The sequence below is a fragment of the Nerophis lumbriciformis genome, linkage group LG16 (assembly GCF_033978685.3).
Source record: "Nerophis lumbriciformis linkage group LG16, RoL_Nlum_v2.1, whole genome shotgun sequence".
NCBI lineage: Eukaryota > Metazoa > Chordata > Actinopteri > Syngnathiformes > Syngnathidae > Nerophis > Nerophis lumbriciformis.
Window position 1 is genome coordinate 13372099 of NC_084563.2, and position 5000 is coordinate 13377098.

At 44.8% G+C, this 5000-nt stretch overlaps 1 protein-coding gene across 1 annotated transcript in view; it reads right to left on the reverse strand.

Moving 5' to 3' along the window:
- Positions 1-1181: 1181 nt before the first annotated feature.
- The window catches only part of LOC133617004 (polycomb group RING finger protein 3), a 122191-nt gene continuing 118372 nt past the window's right edge, over positions 1182-5000 (reverse strand). The window contains exon 11 of the transcript XR_012050887.1: positions 1182-1401. The gene's annotated coding sequence lies outside the window, so the exon portion shown is untranslated. The remainder of the gene's footprint in view (positions 1402-5000) is intronic.

The following is a 5000-nucleotide window of genomic DNA, read 5'->3' on the forward strand; positions in this document are numbered from 1 at the left end:
CATTGTTGAGTTAAGGGTTGAATTGTCCATCCTTGTTCTATTCTCTGTCACTATTTTTCTAACCATGCGGAACACCCTCTCTGATGATGCATTCTGCTTCGTCTCCTTGTTGTGTGCGCAGTTGTGCACTGCACTCTCTAAAAGCCGTAGATGTTATTGTCACATATGCATGTACAGCAGATGGCAGTATTGTCCTGTTTAAGAGTGTCACAACATTGCTGTTTACGGCAGACGAACTGCTTTACGGTAGACGAAAACGTGACTGCTGTTGTTGTGTGTTGTTACCGCGCTGGGAGGACGTTATGGTCCGCATGGAGCTGGAGGGGGCGTGGCCTCCAGCTCCGCCTGAATTTCGGGAGATTTGCGGGAGAAAATTTGTCCCGGGAGGTTTTCGGAAGAGGCGCTGAATTTCGGGAGTCTCCCGGAAAATCCGGGAGGGTTGACAAGTATGTCCTGATGGGTCGTGGTTAGGGCCTTGCATGGCAGCTCCCGCCATCAGTGTGTGTGAATGGGTGAATGTGGAAATAGTGTCAAAGCGCTTTGAGTACCTTGAAGGTAGAAAAGCGCTATACAAGTATAACCCATTTACCATTTACTTGATACGAGTGATGCCTTTTACCACTGCTTTCTTTGTTGTGGCTCAAAGAAAAGGGAAGATCTTGTACTTACCAGCTGGATGGTATTGGGCTGAAATGGACTTTTATCTCACGTCATGTGGGAGTGTGTGCTCAGGTTCTGTGGATCTTCCAGTGTTTGGCTGGAAGGCCACTAAAACTTGGGCGCACCTTTGCACCCTGGATGAAAGCACGTCTCAACTGAAAAAGACAGACGTTTGTGTCCCTCACCTTGTCTCGTTCTGTGACGCTTGACCATGAAGATGACCGCCAACGACAACACTGAAGTTGACTGTTGGGAGCAAAAAAGCACAAAGTGAAAAAGCGTCGAAGAGACTTCATGACTACTTTGCATGCATCCTATCAAACATCAAACATTATTGGGACATGGATCAAGAACCCTGAAAGTTCTGATAGGAAACATCTCCAATGTTCTTGTTTTGAGGACACAACCATTCAACTGAATGTCTCTCTCACCTTCATCGCTTGCGTTGCTCAGGATGTTTCTTCTCTCCAGCTTGGTGATCCAAGTCCTCCTCGACGCCAGTAGCCGAAACACGCATTAGTACTCGCCCTCCACGTCGTCCGTCACCTCAACTTTTAGGTCCACCGTCATCTGGAAGGTTCCGTCGTGGTTGGGGAGCATCTCTCCGTGCTCCACGTCCTCGCGGAGCTCCTCGCCGTCTTTCCTACAAAACATGACTTGGTCGGGGGGGTAGAAACCCGTCGCGTGGCAGGTGACCGGCGAGGACGGCGTCTTCTGGAGGAGAGACACCATTTGGTGGCTCTGCACAGGAAGTGACATCACGTGTGGACGGATGACAAGGTGGAGGGAAGGAGTGACAGGAGTAAAGAGACAAGAGTGTAGGCTGTAATGCTAATAATGTATGGGGTGGTATAGCTCATTTGGTAGAGTGGCCGTGCCAGCAACTTGAGGTTTCCTGGTTCGATCCCCGCTTCCGCCATCCTAGTCACTGCCTTGTGTCCTTGGGCATTATCTCTCTTTTTCCCACCAGTCACACACGTCCGGCCTTCACAATAACAGCACCGCGCCACATTCGGTTTAACTGTGCTAACAAAAATGCGTTGGGATCAGTGATCAAGCTCTAACAATATGAAGCTTGCACAGGAGTTTCTAACCACCGTGTTTTTCTTGTGTAAAGGAGCCCCGATGACTAGGTTTGCCCTGGACCCCGAATTGACTAAACACGCCCCTGCGTAGATGCAACACAGTAAGTAAAGATGGTCTCTTGTCTCCAGTCTAATTTGAAGTGAAGTGACATGCTACGTAAGAACCGGGCCGATCGATGCATCAGTCTTGTCGATGCGGGTTAATCGCATGGATGTGTGCCGCTGCCTGGGGCGGGGGATTAGCCGGCTTGAAAGGAGGACCCTTGGTGGGAAAGCCAAAGTCACCTTGCTCCCAACATTGAGGATGATCCACACAACGCCTCCGCATGTGATGCATCACCACTGCTGCTCCTTAAGATTGCATTGAGCTAGTGGATTTATTGTCCCACAGCCTGCTTTCCAGTGCATTGCAAACGTATTCACGCAACATCTGCATTCACATGCAACAATAATATTAACTAGAAAATTCCCACGGAAATTTTGATGGGCCTGCTATCTGTGCCCTGGACCTCCGGCCGGGGGTCGCCGGAAGCCTGTTTCTTATTAGATGGTGCCGAGTGTCTGAATGCGTGACTTGCAGTGTTGGGTTAGTTACTGAAAACCAGTAACTAGTTACAGTTACTAGTTACTTTATTTCAAAAGTAACTCAGTTACTAACTCAGTTACTTACACCAAAAAGTAATGCGTTACTGTGAAAAGTAACTATTTAGTTACTTCTTTTTTTCTTCTTTTTTTTTTAAAGCTCCCATTAATGCCCTTTTTGCCTTCATTTCAGTACTGTTATTGCACTGGAGAATAATACAATCTGTTGATCAACTTGACATGCATTTTTATTTTCCTTTTAACATAATTAATGAAAAACAGTGCAACATAAAAAGGCATTCCTCCTTTCTTTAAACTTGGACCAATGACCATGAATAAAAAACAAGTTAAAGTGCAACATAAGAAGGCACATCATCTTCCTTGAAACATAAAGCCTGACATCTGGAGTGATGCTGCTGTCTTCCACACTTGGAGCCATGGATTGTAGAATACTTGTTTTCAGTGGCAGGATCATTGACACAGATGGTGAAGTTTCAGTGCTCAGTAGAGATGGAACACTTTTGAGGGGTTTAAGCACCTGGAGGACCTCACCTGCCGCTCTCACATCATCATCAGACAGGGTGACATTTGTCTTCAGGGTGTTGTGGGTCAATGCAGAGTATATAGCTGCCTGCTGCTCCAACATATCATAAGTGGAGTTCCACCTCGTTGGGACATCATGTATGAGCAGGCAGCTTTAGCATTTCTTGCTTTGTCTTAAGCACATGAGCAGCTGTTGTGCTTGGGTGGAAGTAAGAAACCTTCCTGATCCTCCCAAAGAGGCGCTCCATCCTATTGACTGAGATTCCCTTATGTGATGCCAAATTCACTACATGTGCAAAGCACCTATCTGTGGTCCCAGTCCTGCCTCATTCTCTGTAATTATTTGATTTTTGGCATTATCACGTGTGACTGGGATATCTTTATCTTTCTTTCCTCCACTGCTTGTGTCAGTACCTGCGCAAGGTGACTCTCGTGGAGGGGGCGTGTCTTCTCATCTCCCAGTCTGCTGTGATGAAGTGAGCGCTTATAGTTCCGCTGGACGTCCACCCGTCTGTCATGAGCGCAACAGATGATGCTCGGGATAGTTCATCCACAACTTTTTTCTTCTCCTGCTCATAAAGATCTGGCACAATCTTATTGCTGAAGTGGGTGCGCGACGGGATGTCGTAACGTGGTTCACGCACGTTCAGCATGTGTTTAAAACCCTCGTTTTGCACAACCGAGTCTGCACTTATAAACACACCGATTCAATGGCGGGGGCGTTCAAGCTCCTCCGTTACTCCGCTCGCCATGACCACGCTGTGTGTGGACTGAACGTGCCAACAACTTTTTTTTTTGTTTCATATATCAAACCGCGGATCACTTGTGTGCCTCATCCCCTCCCCACACCCACACACACACACACATAGACCGCGCCTCTTTTCTTCTCTCCGGCTTGTGACAGAGGAAGATTCAGAAGAACGACACCGCAGCGCTTCTGTTTCTAGCCGATACTACATCAAAAGTAACGTAAAATAACGCAGTAACGCATCATGTAGTAACGGTAACTAAATTACTGAATAAAAAAAAATTACGCGTTAGATTACCGGTACTAGTTACCGCCGAAACCAACACTGGTGACTTGTAGGTGTAACTGTCAGGTTCAAACACTGATGACATCTATTAAACAAGACAAGAGGCAAATAATTAAACAGAGAGACGCCGTCGACCTGTAACCTCTTACAGTGTCTTAGCATGCTCTGGCGAAAGATTGTACGCCACCTCTTATCATTTGGACTTTCCCTGTTTACATAACAACATCTGTTTCTAAAGGAATGGGGAGTATGTAAACAGTCATTGTTTTCGGTCACATTAACACAAAAGAAAAAGATGCCTCGGGCCTGGGCAGGTCTTGGAGGACAATAGATAACCCCCTCCCGTCTCCTCCCATCATACCCAATGGAATTTTCCAAGCCTTTGCTTGGTGCAACAAAGACAGCCTCTTGTCTGTTCATTGGGAACTCAGAACGGAAGGTTTTTTGATCATTTACATACAATTGTTCTGACAGTAACTGTACAAAAAGAGCCGCAGAGCTAGCCTAAAACAGTAGCATGTTTACATAAAAATGCTAACACTTAGCATGTGTGCTAACGATAGCATGATAACAGTCAGCATGTTTCATATACCGAGTTATGCGACTCAAAGGTGTATGGCTGCGGAAATAGAAAAAAAAAAAGTGTAAAAAAATATGAAAAAGTTAGCAAGCCTGAGTTAGCTTGCTAGCATGCTATCATTTGCGTGATAACGTTAGCAAGTGTCACGTACCAAGTTATATGGATTTGGGCTAAACGGTAGCAAAAGTAGCTCAAAAAGTTAGCATGCTAATGGTAACATGCTAACTTTAATATGCTAACAGTTAACGAGTGTCACATACCATGTTATATATTGGGGACGGCGTGGCGCTTTAATGTTAGCATGCTAAAATAGCATGGCTTTGCACTTATATACATATATTGCATTCTATTTTAGTTACATTATTGAGTTTACAACCCCCTGCGCTGTTTTGTACTGTTTTTGTACTTATTTTGATTATTATTATTTCTCAATTGTTTGTAAATGTTGCAATTTATATTAAAAAAAAAAGTTTATAAAATAAAAATAAAATAAAATTAAAATTAAATAAAATAAAA